Source organism: Schistocerca gregaria, unplaced genomic scaffold (assembly GCF_023897955.1).
Source record: "Schistocerca gregaria isolate iqSchGreg1 unplaced genomic scaffold, iqSchGreg1.2 ptg000359l, whole genome shotgun sequence".
Classification (NCBI taxonomy): domain Eukaryota; kingdom Metazoa; phylum Arthropoda; class Insecta; order Orthoptera; family Acrididae; genus Schistocerca; species Schistocerca gregaria.
Genome location: NW_026061817.1, coordinates 702,031 through 718,930, shown reverse-complemented (window position 1 = coordinate 718,930; position 16,900 = coordinate 702,031). Strand labels below are relative to the sequence as shown.

At 50.4% G+C, this 16,900-nt stretch overlaps 26 non-coding genes across 26 annotated transcripts; all 26 read right to left on the bottom strand.

The window, feature by feature from the left end:
• Positions 1 to 4: 4 nt before the first annotated feature.
• Trnae-uuc (transfer RNA glutamic acid (anticodon UUC)) lies at positions 5 to 76 on the bottom strand. The gene has a single exon. It is a non-coding gene; the product is annotated as a tRNA-Glu (tRNA).
• Positions 77 to 399: 323 nt separating this feature from the next.
• Trnam-cau (transfer RNA methionine (anticodon CAU)) lies at positions 400 to 472 on the bottom strand. The gene has a single exon. It is a non-coding gene; the product is annotated as a tRNA-Met (tRNA).
• A 1,433-nt stretch (positions 473 to 1,905) lies between these two features.
• On the bottom strand, positions 1,906 to 1,987 carry Trnas-aga (transfer RNA serine (anticodon AGA)). Its single transcript has one exon. It is a non-coding gene; the product is annotated as a tRNA-Ser (tRNA).
• A 144-nt stretch (positions 1,988 to 2,131) lies between these two features.
• Positions 2,132 to 2,204, bottom strand: Trnak-uuu (transfer RNA lysine (anticodon UUU)). The gene has a single exon. It is a non-coding gene; the product is annotated as a tRNA-Lys (tRNA).
• A 275-nt stretch (positions 2,205 to 2,479) lies between these two features.
• Positions 2,480 to 2,551, bottom strand: Trnae-uuc (transfer RNA glutamic acid (anticodon UUC)). The gene has a single exon. It is a non-coding gene; the product is annotated as a tRNA-Glu (tRNA).
• A 323-nt stretch (positions 2,552 to 2,874) lies between these two features.
• Trnam-cau (transfer RNA methionine (anticodon CAU)) lies at positions 2,875 to 2,947 on the bottom strand. Its single transcript has one exon. It is a non-coding gene; the product is annotated as a tRNA-Met (tRNA).
• Positions 2,948 to 4,317: 1,370 nt separating this feature from the next.
• Positions 4,318 to 4,390, bottom strand: Trnak-uuu (transfer RNA lysine (anticodon UUU)). Its single transcript has one exon. It is a non-coding gene; the product is annotated as a tRNA-Lys (tRNA).
• A 275-nt stretch (positions 4,391 to 4,665) lies between these two features.
• Positions 4,666 to 4,737, bottom strand: Trnae-uuc (transfer RNA glutamic acid (anticodon UUC)). Its single transcript has one exon. It is a non-coding gene; the product is annotated as a tRNA-Glu (tRNA).
• A 323-nt stretch (positions 4,738 to 5,060) lies between these two features.
• Positions 5,061 to 5,133, bottom strand: Trnam-cau (transfer RNA methionine (anticodon CAU)). The gene has a single exon. It is a non-coding gene; the product is annotated as a tRNA-Met (tRNA).
• A 1,722-nt stretch (positions 5,134 to 6,855) lies between these two features.
• Positions 6,856 to 6,937, bottom strand: Trnas-aga (transfer RNA serine (anticodon AGA)). Its single transcript has one exon. It is a non-coding gene; the product is annotated as a tRNA-Ser (tRNA).
• Positions 6,938 to 7,081: 144 nt separating this feature from the next.
• Positions 7,082 to 7,154, bottom strand: Trnak-uuu (transfer RNA lysine (anticodon UUU)). Its single transcript has one exon. It is a non-coding gene; the product is annotated as a tRNA-Lys (tRNA).
• Positions 7,155 to 7,429: 275 nt separating this feature from the next.
• On the bottom strand, positions 7,430 to 7,501 carry Trnae-uuc (transfer RNA glutamic acid (anticodon UUC)). Its single transcript has one exon. It is a non-coding gene; the product is annotated as a tRNA-Glu (tRNA).
• A 323-nt stretch (positions 7,502 to 7,824) lies between these two features.
• Trnam-cau (transfer RNA methionine (anticodon CAU)) lies at positions 7,825 to 7,897 on the bottom strand. The gene has a single exon. It is a non-coding gene; the product is annotated as a tRNA-Met (tRNA).
• A 1,432-nt stretch (positions 7,898 to 9,329) lies between these two features.
• Trnas-aga (transfer RNA serine (anticodon AGA)) lies at positions 9,330 to 9,411 on the bottom strand. Its single transcript has one exon. It is a non-coding gene; the product is annotated as a tRNA-Ser (tRNA).
• Positions 9,412 to 9,555: 144 nt separating this feature from the next.
• Positions 9,556 to 9,628, bottom strand: Trnak-uuu (transfer RNA lysine (anticodon UUU)). Its single transcript has one exon. It is a non-coding gene; the product is annotated as a tRNA-Lys (tRNA).
• A 275-nt stretch (positions 9,629 to 9,903) lies between these two features.
• Trnae-uuc (transfer RNA glutamic acid (anticodon UUC)) lies at positions 9,904 to 9,975 on the bottom strand. The gene has a single exon. It is a non-coding gene; the product is annotated as a tRNA-Glu (tRNA).
• Positions 9,976 to 10,298: 323 nt separating this feature from the next.
• On the bottom strand, positions 10,299 to 10,371 carry Trnam-cau (transfer RNA methionine (anticodon CAU)). The gene has a single exon. It is a non-coding gene; the product is annotated as a tRNA-Met (tRNA).
• A 1,432-nt stretch (positions 10,372 to 11,803) lies between these two features.
• On the bottom strand, positions 11,804 to 11,885 carry Trnas-aga (transfer RNA serine (anticodon AGA)). The gene has a single exon. It is a non-coding gene; the product is annotated as a tRNA-Ser (tRNA).
• Positions 11,886 to 12,029: 144 nt separating this feature from the next.
• Positions 12,030 to 12,102, bottom strand: Trnak-uuu (transfer RNA lysine (anticodon UUU)). Its single transcript has one exon. It is a non-coding gene; the product is annotated as a tRNA-Lys (tRNA).
• Positions 12,103 to 12,377: 275 nt separating this feature from the next.
• On the bottom strand, positions 12,378 to 12,449 carry Trnae-uuc (transfer RNA glutamic acid (anticodon UUC)). Its single transcript has one exon. It is a non-coding gene; the product is annotated as a tRNA-Glu (tRNA).
• Positions 12,450 to 12,772: 323 nt separating this feature from the next.
• Positions 12,773 to 12,845, bottom strand: Trnam-cau (transfer RNA methionine (anticodon CAU)). Its single transcript has one exon. It is a non-coding gene; the product is annotated as a tRNA-Met (tRNA).
• Positions 12,846 to 14,278: 1,433 nt separating this feature from the next.
• Trnas-aga (transfer RNA serine (anticodon AGA)) lies at positions 14,279 to 14,360 on the bottom strand. The gene has a single exon. It is a non-coding gene; the product is annotated as a tRNA-Ser (tRNA).
• Positions 14,361 to 14,504: 144 nt separating this feature from the next.
• Positions 14,505 to 14,577, bottom strand: Trnak-uuu (transfer RNA lysine (anticodon UUU)). The gene has a single exon. It is a non-coding gene; the product is annotated as a tRNA-Lys (tRNA).
• Positions 14,578 to 14,852: 275 nt separating this feature from the next.
• On the bottom strand, positions 14,853 to 14,924 carry Trnae-uuc (transfer RNA glutamic acid (anticodon UUC)). Its single transcript has one exon. It is a non-coding gene; the product is annotated as a tRNA-Glu (tRNA).
• Positions 14,925 to 15,247: 323 nt separating this feature from the next.
• Trnam-cau (transfer RNA methionine (anticodon CAU)) lies at positions 15,248 to 15,320 on the bottom strand. Its single transcript has one exon. It is a non-coding gene; the product is annotated as a tRNA-Met (tRNA).
• A 1,433-nt stretch (positions 15,321 to 16,753) lies between these two features.
• Positions 16,754 to 16,835, bottom strand: Trnas-aga (transfer RNA serine (anticodon AGA)). Its single transcript has one exon. It is a non-coding gene; the product is annotated as a tRNA-Ser (tRNA).
• Between the last annotated feature and the right edge of the window lie 65 nt (positions 16,836 to 16,900).

The window sequence follows — 16,900 nt, the reverse complement described above, 5'->3', positions numbered from 1 at the left end:
TCCGTTCCGGTACCGGCAATCGAACCCGGGCCTCCTGGGTGAAAGCCAGGTATCCTAACCACTAGACCACACAGAACTTGCTTGAGAACAGTGAGATTTATTCCGTCTCTTCTCGTATTTTGTGCTGAATCTGGACTCAGTGCTGTTCTCTGCTTGCGATCATATCTGCGCCTACAGACCGGCATGGCGCACAGTTCAAAATTGACTGTCCATTGCTGTGTGCATCGCATTTTGCTTGTAACAGGGGAGGAGAAATATCAAACTTGTTACGTCGTCATAATTGGAAGTAAACATTTTGACGCTGAGGAGTGCACTCCGTGTGGATAACGGACGACAGTTAAGTACGTTCCCTAGCAACAGCAACGCCGTTAATGCAGTCATGATGTACAGAAAATTAAATGCCCCAGGTGAGGATCGAACTCACGACCTTAATATTATGAGACTTACGCGCTACCTACTGCGCTACCGATGCACGCGGGAGACGACTTCCCAGGAAACTAGCTAAGCCTCACATATTAGAGACAGACAGTTTTGCGCTTTCTGAACAATCTGTTGTCTTGCTACACGTACTGTCCCGACTCTCTAGATTAAACTGCAGCCGCAGCTATACAGCTATAAGGTCCTGAGGCTGACGCATCTCAAGCGAGCAATCCGCGTGGCAGCATTGTAGATAGAAGAGCAAAATAATGCATCCACCGGGAATCGAACCCGGGCCGCCCTCGTGGTGGCCGAGCATTCTACCACTTTTTTTTTGTTGTTCTCATTTTGTTCGTTGCAGTTGTTTGGGGGCGGACGTCCGATGACGCCCGTTCAAGTTCATCGTTGACTCAGTCCTTCATTAGAGGGAGCAGATAACCCTCTGACCGAACACGCTGAGTTATCGTGCCGGCATACCTTAACATTATGAGACTTAGGCACTACCTACTGCGCTACCGAGACACAAACCACAGAGCCACAGATGCTCGACAAGCTATCCATGCAATACGAGCAGCTGTTGGCAGGGAAAGTGGGATTGCCACCCAGCGACGTCGAAAAAAGGGCTAAACTCGCGGAGTCCTCCACTACACTGCCTTAAAACGACCGCTCATCATTATCGTGTGAGTAACCTTGCGTCAGCGGCGACGAGTCTTGCCCAAAGACGTAGCGTGCTTGGAGGCGCTGCCCGAATGCGTGTGGATGCACCCTCCTACCTCGTAATGCGCCTGCAGCTCCTATAGCCGTGGGCCGCTGCCGGCGGGCGGGAAGCCGACACAGCGCGGCGTTGCGAGCAGCGGCACTGCAGTGGTGTTGTAATTATGAGCATAGTTTCCTTCCAAGCAGTTGATTCGGGTTCGATTCCCGGCCACCGCAAGTGGCGCTAATATTTCCCTATCATTATGTGGGCTCCTGCTGTTAAATTAACGTTTTTTTTTCGTCGTTGCACCACCCAGACCATCCTGTGGTATGTCCCGACTTGTCCCGACTTTGCTCGGCTGACGCGAAAGCTGACGCTTGGAAATCGCCCTTATGTAAAGGACAGGCACTATAGACGGCTGTGAGAGGTGAGGTGTGGCGGGTACCAAAACGCGATATTTTCTGCTCCTTCTGCCAAAACAAAAAAAGAAAAAAACCGACGCACTCAGTAAGACTTTTTTATATTCTTCTTTTTGCTTTTTCATCCTATTTTTCCCATTTTTTCGATTTTTAAATTAAGGTTTTGTTTCGTCGTTGCACCACCCAGACCATCCTGTAGTATGTCCCGACTTGTCCCGACTTTGCTCGGCTGACGCGAAAGCTGACGCTTGGAAATCGCCCTTATGTAAAGGACAGGCACTATAAACGGCTGTGAGAGGTGAGGTGTGGCGAGGTACCAAAACGGGATATTTTCTGCTCCTTCTTCCAAAACAAAAAAAGAAAAAAAACCAACGCAGTCGGTAGGACTCGAACCTACGCTCCCAGAGGGAATCTGATTTCTAGTCAGACGCCTTAACCACTCGGCCACGACTGCTTGTAGGAGAAGCACCCCTCGAAACGTGAAAAACCCAACCGATTGCGTCTGCGCAGAATGTTGACGGGAAACGAAAACCGTGCACTGATTACGGCAGGGCTACTATCGCTATGACACGAGCCATTACGGAAGCGTTAAAATCTTCGCCCGGACAGGGACTTGAACCCTGGACCCTTAGGTTAAAAGCCTAATGCTCTACCGACTGAGCTCTTCGGGCTTGGGCTTGTTGTGGCTGGAGCTGCTTCAAGCAACGTGATTAACTGGAACGTGTGTGAAGGCTTCTGGCGCTACTGGCGACTCCACCGACTTCTCACTGACGCTGGTAGCAGCCCACAGCGGACCAGTGCCTCTTCTCCCTTTATTCCGGTGCTGACAGTAACTGCATCACGTGCCTGCTTTCCCCGATTACGTTCGGTTGAAGCTAAGGAAGAAGGGCAACCACCGACAGTTCGAAGGCCAAAACATGGAGCGTTGTTTGCGCAAACAGTTCCGTTCCGGTACCGGCAATCGAACCCGGGCCTCCTGGGTGAAAGCCAGGTATCCTAACCACTAGACCACACAGAACTTGCTTGAGAACAGTGAGATTTATTCCGTCTCTTCTCGTATTTTGTGCTGAATCTGGACTCAGTGCTGTTCTCTGCTTGCGATCATATCTGCGCCTACAGACCGGCATGGCGCACAGTTCAAAATTGACTGTCCATTGCTGTGTGCATCGCATTTTGCTTGTAACAGGGGAGGAGAAATATCAAACTTGTTACGTCGTCATAATTGGAAGTAAACATTTTGACGCTGAGGAGTGCACTCCGTGTGGATAACGGACGACAGTTAAGTACGTTCCCTAGCAACAGCAACGCCGTTAATGCAGTCATGATGTACAGAAAATTAAATGCCCCAGGTGAGGATCGAACTCACGACCTTAAGATTATGAGACTTACGCGCTACCTACTGCGCTACCGATGCACGCGGGAGACGACTTCCCAGGAAACTAGCTAAGCCTCACATATTAGAGACAGACAGTTTGCGCTTTCTGAACAATCTGTTGTCTTGCTACACGTACTGTCCCGACTCTCTAGATTAAACTGCAGCCGCAGCTATACAGCTATAAGGTCCTGAGGCTGACGCATCTCAAGCGAGCAATCCGCGTGGCAGCATTGTAGATAGAAGAGCAAAATAATGCATCCACCGGGAATCGAACCCGGGCCGCCCTCGTGGTGGCCGAGCATTCTACCACTTTTTTTTTGTTGTTCTCATTTTGTTCGTTGCAGTTGTTTGGGGGCGGACGTCCGATGACGCCCGTTCAAGTTCATCGTTGACTCAGTCCTTCATTAGAGGGAGCAGATAACCCTCTGACCGAACACGCTGAGTTATCGTGCCGGCATACCTTAACATTATGAGACTTAGGCACTACCTACTGCGCTACCGAGACACAAACCACAGAGCCACAGATGCTCGACAAGCTATCCATGCAATACGAGCAGCTGTTGGCAGGGAAAGTGGGATTGCCACCCAGCGACGTCGAAAAAAGGGCTAAACTCGCGGAGTCCTCCACTACACTGCCTTAAAACGACCGCTCATCATTATCGTGTGAGTAACCTTGCGTCAGCGGCGACGAGTCTTGCCCAAAGACGTAGCGTGCTTGGAGGCGCTGCCCGAATGCGTGTGGATGCACCCTCCTACCTCGTAATGCGCCTGCAGCTCCTATAGCCGTGGGCCGCTGCCGGCGGGCGGGAAGCCGACACAGCGCGGCGTTGCGAGCAGCGGCACTGCAGTGGTGTTGTAATTATGAGCATAGTTTCCTTCCAAGCAGTTGATTCGGGTTCGATTCCCGGCCACCGCAAGTGGCGCTAATATTTCCCTATCATTATGTGGGCTCCTGCTGTTAAATTAACGTTTTTTTTTTCGTCGTTGCACCACCCAGACCATCCTGTGGTATGTCCCGACTTGTCCCGACTTTGCTCGGCTGACGCGAAAGCTGACGCTTGGAAATCGCCCTTATGTAAAGGACAGGCACTATAGACGGCTGTGAGAGGTGAGGTGTGGCGGGTACCAAAACGCGATATTTTCTGCTCCTTCTGCCAAAACAAAAAAAGAAAAAAACCGACGCACTCAGTAAGACTTTTTTATATTCTTCTTTTTGCTTTTTCATCCTATTTTTCCCATTTTTTCGATTTTTAAATTAAGGTTTTGTTTCGTCGTTGCACCACCCAGACCATCCTGTAGTATGTCCCGACTTGTCCCGCAGAATGTTGACGGGAAACGAAAACCGTGCACTGATTACGGCAGGGCTACTATCGCTATGACACGAGCCATTACGGAAGCGTTAAAATCTTCGCCCGGACAGGGACTTGAACCCTGGACCCTTAGGTTAAAAGCCTAATGCTCTACCGACGGAGCTCTTCGGGCTTGGGCTTGTTGTGGCTGGAGCTGCTTCAAGCAACGTGATTAACTGGAACGTGTGTGAAGGCTTCTGGCGCTACTGGCGACTCCACCGACTTCTCACTGACGCTGGTAGCAGCCCACAGCGGACCAGTGCCTCTTCTCCCTTTATTCCGGTGCTGACAGTAACTGCATCACGTGCCTGCTTTCCCCGATTACGTTCGGTTGAAGCTAAGGAAGAAGGGCAACCACCGACAGTTCGAAGGCCAAAACATGGAGCGTTGTTTGCGCAAACAGTTCCGTTCCGGTACCGGCAATCGAACCCGGGCCTCCTGGGTGAAAGCCAGGTATCCTAACCACTAGACCACACAGAACTTGCTTGAGAACAGTGAGATTTATTCCGTCTCTTCTCGTATTTTGTGCTGAATCTGGACTCAGTGCTGTTCTCTGCTTGCGATCATATCTGCGCCTACAGACCGGCATGGCGCACAGTTCAAAATTGACTGTCCATTGCTGTGTGCATCGCATTTTGCTTGTAACAGGGGAGGAGAAATATCAAACTTGTTACGTCGTCATAATTGGAAGTAAACATTTTGACGCTGAGGAGTGCACTCCGTGTGGATAACGGACGACAGTTAAGTACGTTCCCTAGCAACAGCAACGCCGTTAATGCAGTCATGATGTACAGAAAATTAAATGCCCCAGGTGAGGATCGAACTCACGACCTTAAGATTATGAGACTTACGCGCTACCTACTGCGCTACCGATGCACGCGGGAGACGACTTCCCAGGAAACTAGCTAAGCCTCACATATTAGAGACAGACAGTTTGCGCTTTCTGAACAATCTGTTGTCTTGCTACACGTACTGTCCCGACTCTCTAGATTAAACTGCAGCCGCAGCTATACAGCTATAAGGTCCTGAGGCTGACGCATCTCAAGCGAGCAATCCGCGTGGCAGCATTGTAGATAGAAGAGCAAAATAATGCATCCACCGGGAATCGAACCCGGGCCGCCCTCGTGGTGGCCGAGCATTCTACCACTTTTTTTTTGTTGTTCTCATTTTGTTCGTTGCAGTTGTTTGGGGGCGGACGTCCGATGACGCCCGTTCAAGTTCATCGTTGACTCAGTCCTTCATTAGAGGGAGCAGATAACCCTCTGACCGAACACGCTGAGTTATCGTGCCGGCATACCTTAACATTATGAGACTTAGGCACTACCTACTGCGCTACCGAGACACAAACCACAGAGCCACAGATGCTCGACAAGCTATCCATGCAATACGAGCAGCTGTTGGCAGGGAAAGTGGGATTGCCACCCAGCGACGTCGAAAAAAGGGCTAAACTCGCGGAGTCCTCCACTACACTGCCTTAAAACGACCGCTCATCATTATCGTGTGAGTAACCTTGCGTCAGCGGCGACGAGTCTTGCCCAAAGACGTAGCGTGCTTGGAGGCGCTGCCCGAATGCGTGTGGATGCACCCTCCTACCTCGTAATGCGCCTGCAGCTCCTATAGCCGTGGGCCGCTGCCGGCGGGCGGGAAGCCGACACAGCGCGGCGTTGCGAGCAGCGGCACTGCAGTGGTGTTGTAATTATGAGCATAGTTTCCTTCCAAGCAGTTGATTCGGGTTCGATTCCCGGCCACCGCAAGTGGCGCTAATATTTCCCTATCATTATGTGGGCTCCTGCTGTTAAATTAACGTTTTTTTTTCGTCGTTGCACCACCCAGACCATCCTGTGGTATGTCCCGACTTGTCCCGACTTTGCTCGGCTGACGCGAAAGCTGACGCTTGGAAATCGCCCTTATGTAAAGGACAGGCACTATAGACGGCTGTGAGAGGTGAGGTGTGGCGGGTACCAAAACGCGATATTTTCTGCTCCTTCTGCCAAAACAAAAAAAGAAAAAAACCGACGCACTCAGTAAGACTTTTTTATATTCTTCTTTTTGCTTTTTCATCCTATTTTTCCCATTTTTTCGATTTTTAAATTAAGGTTTTGTTTCGTCGTTGCACCACCCAGACCATCCTGTAGTATGTCCCGACTTGTCCCGACTTTGCTCGGCTGACGCGAAAGCTGACGCTTGGAAATCGCCCTTATGTAAAGGACAGGCACTATAGACGGCTGTGAGAGGTGAGGTGTGGCGGGTACCAAAACGCGATATTTTCTGCTCCTTCTGCCAAAACAAAAAAAGAAAAAAACCGACGCACTCAGTAAGACTTTTTTATATTCTTCTTTTTGCTTTTTCATCCTATTTTTCCCATTTTTTCGATTTTTAAATTAAGGTTTTGTTTCGTCGTTGCACCACCCAGACCATCCTGTAGTATGTCCCGACTTGTCCCGACTTTGCTCGGCTGACGCGAAAGCTGACGCTTGGAAATCGCCCTTATGTAAAGGACAGGCACTATAAACGGCTGTGAGAGGTGAGGTGTGGCGAGGTACCAAAACGGGATATTTTCTGCTCCTTCTTCCAAAACAAAAAAAGAAAAAAAACCAACGCAGTCGGTAAGACTCGAACCTACGCTCCCAGAGGGAATCTGATTTCTAGTCAGACGCCTTAACCACTCGGCCACGACTGCTTGTAGGAGAATCACCCCTCGAAACGTGAAAAACCCAACCGATTGCGTCTGCGCAGAATGTTGACGGGAAACGAAAACCGTGCACTGATTACGGCAGGGCTACTATCGCTATGACACGAGCCATTACGGAAGCGTTAAAATCTTCGCCCGGACAGGGACTTGAACCCTGGACCCTTAGGTTAAAAGCCTAATGCTCTACCGACTGAGCTCTTCGGGCTTGGGCTTGTTGTGGCTGGAGCTGCTTCAAGCAACGTGATTAACTGGAACGTGTGTGAAGGCTTCTGGCGCTACTGGCGACTCCACCGACTTCTCACTGACGCTGGTAGCAGCCCACAGCGGACCAGTGCCTCTTCTCCCTTTATTCCGGTGCTGACAGTAACTGCATCACGTGCCTGCTTTCCCCGATTACGTTCGGTTGAAGCTAAGGAAGAAGGGCAACCACCGACAGTTCGAAGGCCAAAACATGGAGCGTTGTTTGCGCAAACAGTTCCGTTCCGGTACCGGCAATCGAACCCGGGCCTCCTGGGTGAAAGCCAGGTATCCTAACCACTAGACCACACAGAACTTGCTTGAGAACAGTGAGATTTATTCCGTCTCTTCTCGTATTTTGTGCTGAATCTGGACTCAGTGCTGTTCTCTGCTTGCGATCATATCTGCGCCTACAGACCGGCATGGCGCACAGTTCAAAATTGACTGTCCATTGCTGTGTGCATCGCATTTTGCTTGTAACAGGGGAGGAGAAATATCAAACTTGTTACGTCGTCATAATTGGAAGTAAACATTTTGACGCTGAGGAGTGCACTCCGTGTGGATAACGGACGACAGTTAAGTACGTTCCCTAGCAACAGCAACGCCGTTAATGCAGTCATGATGTACAGAAAATTAAATGCCCCAGGTGAGGATCGAACTCACGACCTTAATATTATGAGACTTACGCGCTACCTACTGCGCTACCGATGCACGCGGGAGACGACTTCCCAGGAAACTAGCTAAGCCTCACATATTAGAGACAGACAGTTTTGCGCTTTCTGAACAATCTGTTGTCTTGCTACACGTACTGTCCCGACTCTCTAGATTAAACTGCAGCCGCAGCTATACAGCTATAAGGTCCTGAGGCTGACGCATCTCAAGCGAGCAATCCGCGTGGCAGCATTGTAGATAGAAGAGCAAAATAATGCATCCACCGGGAATCGAACCCGGGCCGCCCTCGTGGTGGCCGAGCATTCTACCACTTTTTTTTGTTGTTCTCATTTTGTTCGTTGCAGTTGTTTGGGGGCGGACGTCCGATGACGCCCGTTCAAGTTCATCGTTGACTCAGTCCTTCATTAGAGGGAGCAGATAACCCTCTGACCGAACACGCTGAGTTATCGTGCCGGCATACCTTAACATTATGAGACTTAGGCACTACCTACTGCGCTACCGAGACACAAACCACAGAGCCACAGATGCTCGACAAGCTATCCATGCAATACGAGCAGCTGTTGGCAGGGAAAGTGGGATTGCCACCCAGCGACGTCGAAAAAAGGGCTAAACTCGCGGAGTCCTCCACTACACTGCCTTAAAACGACCGCTCATCATTATCGTGTGAGTAACCTTGCGTCAGCGGCGACGAGTCTTGCCCAAAGACGTAGCGTGCTTGGAGGCGCTGCCCGAATGCGTGTGGATGCACCCTCCTACCTCGTAATGCGCCTGCAGCTCCTATAGCCGTGGGCCGCTGCCGGCGGGCGGGAAGCCGACACAGCGCGGCGTTGCGAGCAGCGGCACTGCAGTGGTGTTGTAATTATGAGCATAGTTTCCTTCCAAGCAGTTGATTCGGGTTCGATTCCCGGCCACCGCAAGTGGCGCTAATATTTCCCTATCATTATGTGGGCTCCTGCTGTTAAATTAACGTTTTTTTTTCGTCGTTGCACCACCCAGACCATCCTGTGGTATGTCCCGACTTGTCCCGACTTTGCTCGGCTGACGCGAAAGCTGACGCTTGGAAATCGCCCTTATGTAAAGGACAGGCACTATAGACGGCTGTGAGAGGTGAGGTGTGGCGGGTACCAAAACGCGATATTTTCTGCTCCTTCTGCCAAAACAAAAAAAGAAAAAAACCGACGCACTCAGTAAGACTTTTTTATATTCTTCTTTTTGCTTTTTCATCCTATTTTTCCCATTTTTTCGATTTTTAAATTAAGGTTTTGTTTCGTCGTTGCACCACCCAGACCATCCTGTAGTATGTCCCGACTTGTCCCGACTTTGCTCGGCTGACGCGAAAGCTGACGCTTGGAAATCGCCCTTATGTAAAGGACAGGCACTATAAACGGCTGTGAGAGGTGAGGTGTGGCGAGGTACCAAAACGGGATATTTTCTGCTCCTTCTTCCAAAACAAAAAAAGAAAAAAAACCAACGCAGTCGGTAGGACTCGAACCTACGCTCCCAGAGGGAATCTGATTTCTAGTCAGACGCCTTAACCACTCGGCCACGACTGCTTGTAGGAGAAGCACCCCTCGAAACGTGAAAAACCCAACCGATTGCGTCTGCGCAGAATGTTGACGGGAAACGAAAACCGTGCACTGATTACGGCAGGGCTACTATCGCTATGACACGAGCCATTACGGAAGCGTTAAAATCTTCGCCCGGACAGGGACTTGAACCCTGGACCCTTAGGTTAAAAGCCTAATGCTCTACCGACTGAGCTCTTCGGGCTTGGGCTTGTTGTGGCTGGAGCTGCTTCAAGCAACGTGATTAACTGGAACGTGTGTGAAGGCTTCTGGCGCTACTGGCGACTCCACCGACTTCTCACTGACGCTGGTAGCAGCCCACAGCGGACCAGTGCCTCTTCTCCCTTTATTCCGGTGCTGACAGTAACTGCATCACGTGCCTGCTTTCCCCGATTACGTTCGGTTGAAGCTAAGGAAGAAGGGCAACCACCGACAGTTCGAAGGCCAAAACATGGAGCGTTGTTTGCGCAAACAGTTCCGTTCCGGTACCGGCAATCGAACCCGGGCCTCCTGGGTGAAAGCCAGGTATCCTAACCACTAGACCACACAGAACTTGCTTGAGAACAGTGAGATTTATTCCGTCTCTTCTCGTATTTTGTGCTGAATCTGGACTCAGTGCTGTTCTCTGCTTGCGATCATATCTGCGCCTACAGACCGGCATGGCGCACAGTTCAAAATTGACTGTCCATTGCTGTGTGCATCGCATTTTGCTTGTAACAGGGGAGGAGAAATATCAAACTTGTTACGTCGTCATAATTGGAAGTAAACATTTTGACGCTGAGGAGTGCACTCCGTGTGGATAACGGACGACAGTTAAGTACGTTCCCTAGCAACAGCAACGCCGTTAATGCAGTCATGATGTACAGAAAATTAAATGCCCCAGGTGAGGATCGAACTCACGACCTTAATATTATGAGACTTACGCGCTACCTACTGCGCTACCGATGCACGCGGGAGACGACTTCCCAGGAAACTAGCTAAGCCTCACATATTAGAGACAGACAGTTTTGCGCTTTCTGAACAATCTGTTGTCTTGCTACACGTACTGTCCCGACTCTCTAGATTAAACTGCAGCCGCAGCTATACAGCTATAAGGTCCTGAGGCTGACGCATCTCAAGCGAGCAATCCGCGTGGCAGCATTGTAGATAGAAGAGCAAAATAATGCATCCACCGGGAATCGAACCCGGGCCGCCCTCGTGGTGGCCGAGCATTCTACCACTTTTTTTTGTTGTTCTCATTTTGTTCGTTGCAGTTGTTTGGGGGCGGACGTCCGATGACGCCCGTTCAAGTTCATCGTTGACTCAGTCCTTCATTAGAGGGAGCAGATAACCCTCTGACCGAACACGCTGAGTTATCGTGCCGGCATACCTTAACATTATGAGACTTAGGCACTACCTACTGCGCTACCGAGACACAAACCACAGAGCCACAGATGCTCGACAAGCTATCCATGCAATACGAGCAGCTGTTGGCAGGGAAAGTGGGATTGCCACCCAGCGACGTCGAAAAAAGGGCTAAACTCGCGGAGTCCTCCACTACACTGCCTTAAAACGACCGCTCATCATTATCGTGTGAGTAACCTTGCGTCAGCGGCGACGAGTCTTGCCCAAAGACGTAGCGTGCTTGGAGGCGCTGCCCGAATGCGTGTGGATGCACCCTCCTACCTCGTAATGCGCCTGCAGCTCCTATAGCCGTGGGCCGCTGCCGGCGGGCGGGAAGCCGACACAGCGCGGCGTTGCGAGCAGCGGCACTGCAGTGGTGTTGTAATTATGAGCATAGTTTCCTTCCAAGCAGTTGATTCGGGTTCGATTCCCGGCCACCGCAAGTGGCGCTAATATTTCCCTATCATTATGTGGGCTCCTGCTGTTAAATTAACGTTTTTTTTTCGTCGTTGCACCACCCAGACCATCCTGTGGTATGTCCCGACTTGTCCCGACTTTGCTCGGCTGACGCGAAAGCTGACGCTTGGAAATCGCCCTTATGTAAAGGACAGGCACTATAGACGGCTGTGAGAGGTGAGGTGTGGCGGGTACCAAAACGCGATATTTTCTGCTCCTTCTGCCAAAACAAAAAAAGAAAAAAACCGACGCACTCAGTAAGACTTTTTTATATTCTTCTTTTTGCTTTTTCATCCTATTTTTCCCATTTTTTCGATTTTTAAATTAAGGTTTTGTTTCGTCGTTGCACCACCCAGACCATCCTGTAGTATGTCCCGACTTGTCCCGACTTTGCTCGGCTGACGCGAAAGCTGACGCTTGGAAATCGCCCTTATGTAAAGGACAGGCACTATAAACGGCTGTGAGAGGTGAGGTGTGGCGAGGTACCAAAACGGGATATTTTCTGCTCCTTCTTCCAAAACAAAAAAAGAAAAAAAACCAACGCAGTCGGTAGGACTCGAACCTACGCTCCCAGAGGGAATCTGATTTCTAGTCAGACGCCTTAACCACTCGGCCACGACTGCTTGTAGGAGAAGCACCCCTCGAAACGTGAAAAACCCAACCGATTGCGTCTGCGCAGAATGTTGACGGGAAACGAAAACCGTGCACTGATTACGGCAGGGCTACTATCGCTATGACACGAGCCATTACGGAAGCGTTAAAATCTTCGCCCGGACAGGGACTTGAACCCTGGACCCTTAGGTTAAAAGCCTAATGCTCTACCGACTGAGCTCTTCGGGCTTGGGCTTGTTGTGGCTGGAGCTGCTTCAAGCAACGTGATTAACTGGAACGTGTGTGAAGGCTTCTGGCGCTACTGGCGACTCCACCGACTTCTCACTGACGCTGGTAGCAGCCCACAGCGGACCAGTGCCTCTTCTCCCTTTATTCCGGTGCTGACAGTAACTGCATCACGTGCCTGCTTTCCCCGATTACGTTCGGTTGAAGCTAAGGAAGAAGGGCAACCACCGACAGTTCGAAGGCCAAAACATGGAGCGTTGTTTGCGCAAACAGTTCCGTTCCGGTACCGGCAATCGAACCCGGGCCTCCTGGGTGAAAGCCAGGTATCCTAACCACTAGACCACACAGAACTTGCTTGAGAACAGTGAGATTTATTCCGTCTCTTCTCGTATTTTGTGCTGAATCTGGACTCAGTGCTGTTCTCTGCTTGCGATCATATCTGCGCCTACAGACCGGCATGGCGCACAGTTCAAAATTGACTGTCCATTGCTGTGTGCATCGCATTTTGCTTGTAACAGGGGAGGAGAAATATCAAACTTGTTACGTCGTCATAATTGGAAGTAAACATTTTGACGCTGAGGAGTGCACTCCGTGTGGATAACGGACGACAGTTAAGTACGTTCCCTAGCAACAGCAACGCCGTTAATGCAGTCATGATGTACAGAAAATTAAATGCCCCAGGTGAGGATCGAACTCACGACCTTAATATTATGAGACTTACGCGCTACCTACTGCGCTACCGATGCACGCGGGAGACGACTTCCCAGGAAACTAGCTAAGCCTCACATATTAGAGACAGACAGTTTTGCGCTTTCTGAACAATCTGTTGTCTTGCTACACGTACTGTCCCGACTCTCTAGATTAAACTGCAGCCGCAGCTATACAGCTATAAGGTCCTGAGGCTGACGCATCTCAAGCGAGCAATCCGCGTGGCAGCATTGTAGATAGAAGAGCAAAATAATGCATCCACCGGGAATCGAACCCGGGCCGCCCTCGTGGTGGCCGAGCATTCTACCACTTTTTTTTTGTTGTTCTCATTTTGTTCGTTGCAGTTGTTTGGGGGCGGACGTCCGATGACGCCCGTTCAAGTTCATCGTTGACTCAGTCCTTCATTAGAGGGAGCAGATAACCCTCTGACCGAACACGCTGAGTTATCGTGCCGGCATACCTTAACATTATGAGACTTAGGCACTACCTACTGCGCTACCGAGACACAAACCACAGAGCCACAGATGCTCGACAAGCTATCCATGCAATACGAGCAGCTGTTGGCAGGGAAAGTGGGATTGCCACCCAGCGACGTCGAAAAAAGGGCTAAACTCGCGGAGTCCTCCACTACACTGCCTTAAAACGACCGCTCATCATTATCGTGTGAGTAACCTTGCGTCAGCGGCGACGAGTCTTGCCCAAAGACGTAGCGTGCTTGGAGGCGCTGCCCGAATGCGTGTGGATGCACCCTCCTACCTCGTAATGCGCCTGCAGCTCCTATAGCCGTGGGCCGCTGCCGGCGGGCGGGAAGCCGACACAGCGCGGCGTTGCGAGCAGCGGCACTGCAGTGGTGTTGTAATTATGAGCATAGTTTCCTTCCAAGCAGTTGATTCGGGTTCGATTCCCGGCCACCGCAAGTGGCGCTAATATTTCCCTATCATTATGTGGGCTCCTGCTGTTAAATTAACGTTTTTTTTTCGTCGTTGCACCACCCAGACCATCCTGTGGTATGTCCCGACTTGTCCCGACTTTGCTCGGCTGACGCGAAAGCTGACGCTTGGAAATCGCCCTTATGTAAAGGACAGGCACTATAGACGGCTGTGAGAGGTGAGGTGTGGCGGGTACCAAAACGCGATATTTTCTGCTCCTTCTGCCAAAACAAAAAAAGAAAAAAACCGACGCACTCAGTAAGACTTTTTTATATTCTTCTTTTTGCTTTTTCATCCTATTTTTCCCATTTTTTCGATTTTTAAATTAAGGTTTTGTTTCGTCGTTGCACCACCCAGACCATCCTGTAGTATGTCCCGACTTGTCCCGACTTTGCTCGGCTGACGCGAAAGCTGACGCTTGGAAATCGCCCTTATGTAAAGGACAGGCACTATAAACGGCTGTGAGAGGTGAGGTGTGGCGAGGTACCAAAACGGGATATTTTCTGCTCCTTCTTCCAAAACAAAAAAAGAAAAAAAACCAACGCAGTCGGTAGGACTCGAACCTACGCTCCCAGAGGGAATCTGATTTCTAGTCAGACGCCTTAACCACTCGGCCACGACTGCTTGTAGGAGAAGCACCCCTCGAAACGTGAAAAACCCAACCGATTGCGTCTGCGCAGAATGTTGACGGGAAACGAAAACCGTGCACTGATTACGGCAGGGCTACTATCGCTATGACACGAGCCATTACGGAAGCGTTAAAATCTTCGCCCGGACAGGGACTTGAACCCTGGACCCTTAGGTTAAAAGCCTAATGCTCTACCGACTGAGCTCTTCGGGCTTGGGCTTGTTGTGGCTGGAGCTGCTTCAAGCAACGTGATTAACTGGAACGTGTGTGAAGGCTTCTGGCGCTACTGGCGACTCCACCGACTTCTCACTGACGCTGGTAGCAGCCCACAGCGGACCAGTGCCTCTTCTCCCTTTATTCCGGTGCTGACAGTAACTGCATCACGTGCCTGCTTTCCCCGATTACGTTCGGTTGAAGCTAAGGAAGAAGGGCAACCACCGACAGTTCGAAGGCCAAAACATGGAGCGTTGTTTGCGCAAACAGTTCCGTTCCGGTACCGGCAATCGAACCCGGGCCTCCTGGGTGAAAGCCAGGTATCCTAACCACTAGACCACACAGAACTTGCTTGAGAACAGTGAGATTTATTCCGTCTCTTCTCGTATTTTGTGCTGAATCTGGACTCAGTGCTGTTCTCTGCTTGCGATCATATCTGCGCCTACAGACCGGCATGGCGCACAGTTCAAAATTGACTGTCCATTGCTGTGTGCATCGCATTTTGCTTGTAACAGGGGAGGAGAAATATCAAACTTGTTACGTCGTCATAATTGGAAGTAAACATTTTGACGCTGAGGAGTGCACTCCGTGTGGATAACGGACGACAGTTAAGTACGTTCCCTGGCAACAGCAACGCCGTTAATGCAGTCATGATGTACAGAAAATTAAATGCCCCAGGTGAGGATCGAACTCACGACCTTAATATTATGAGACTTACGCGCTACCTACTGCGCTACCGATGCACGCGGGAGACGACTTCCCAGGAAACTAGCTAAGCCTCACATATTAGAGACAGACAGTTTTGCGCTTTCTGAACAATCTGTTGTCTTGCTACACGTACTGTCCCGACTCTCTAGATTAAACTGCAGCCGCAGCTATACAGCTATAAGGTCCTGAGGCTGACGCATCTCAAGCGAGCAATCCGCGTGGCAGCATTGTAGATAGAAGAGCAAAATAATGCATCCACCGGGAATCGAACCCGGGCCGCCCTCGTGGTGGCCGAGCATTCTACCACTTTTTTTTTGTTGTTCTCATTTTGTTCGTTGCAGTTGTTTGGGGGCGGACGTCCGATGACGCCCGTTCAAGTTCATCGTTGACTCAGTCCTTCATTAGAGGGAGCAGATAACCCTCTGACCGAACACGCTGAGTTATCGTGCCGGCATACCTTAACATTATGAGACTTAGGCACTACCTACTGCGCTACCGAGACACAAACCACAGAGCCACAGATGCTCGACAAGCTATCCATGCAATACGAGCAGCTGTTGGCAGGGAAAGTGGGATTGCCACCCAGCGACGTCGAAAAAAGGGCTAAACTCGCGGAGTCCTCCACTACACTGCCTTAAAACGACCGCTCATCATTATCGTGTGAGTAACCTTGCGTCAGCGGCGACGAGTCTTGCCCAAAGACGTAGCGTGCTTGGAGGCGCTGCCCGAATGCGTGTGGATGCACCCTCCTACCTCGTAATGCGCCTGCAGCTCCTATAGCCGTGGGCCGCTGCCGGCGGGCGGGAAGCCGACACAGCGCGGCGTTGCGAGCAGCGGCACTGCAGTGGTGTTGTAATTATGAGCATAGTTTCCTTCCAAGCAGTTGATTCGGGTTCGATTCCCGGCCACCGCAAGTGGCGCTAATATTTCCCTATCATTATGTGGGCTCCTGCTGTTAAATTAACGTTTTTTTTTCGTCGTTGCACCACCCAGACCATCCTGTGGTATGTCCCGACTTGTCCCGACTTTGCTCGGCTGACGCGAAAGCTGACGCTTGGAAATCGCCCTTATGTAAAGGACAGGCACTATAGACGGCTGTGAGAGGTGAGGTGTGGCGGGTACCAAAACGCGATATTTTCTGCTCCTTCTGCCAAAACAAAAAAAGAAAAAAACCGACGCACTCAGTAAGACTTTTTTATATTCTTCTTTTTGCTTTTTCATCCTATTTTTCCCATTTTTTCGATTTTTAAATTAAGGTTTTGTTTCGTCGTTGCACCACCCAGACCATCCTGTAGTATGTCCCGACTTGTCCCGACTTTGCTCGGCTGACGCGAAAGCTGACGCTTGGAAATCGCCCTTATGTAAAGGACAGGCACTATAAACGGCTGTGAGAGGTGAGGTGTGGCGAGGTACCAAAACGGGATATTTTCTGCTCCTTCTTCCAAAACAAAAAAAGAAAAAAAACCAACGCAGTCGGTAGGACTCGAACCTACGCTCCCAGAGGGAATCTGATTTCTAGTCAGACGCCTTAACCACTCGGCCACGACTGCTTGTAGGAGAAGCACCCCTCGAAACGTGAAAAACCCAACCGATTGCGTCTGCGCAGAATGTTGAC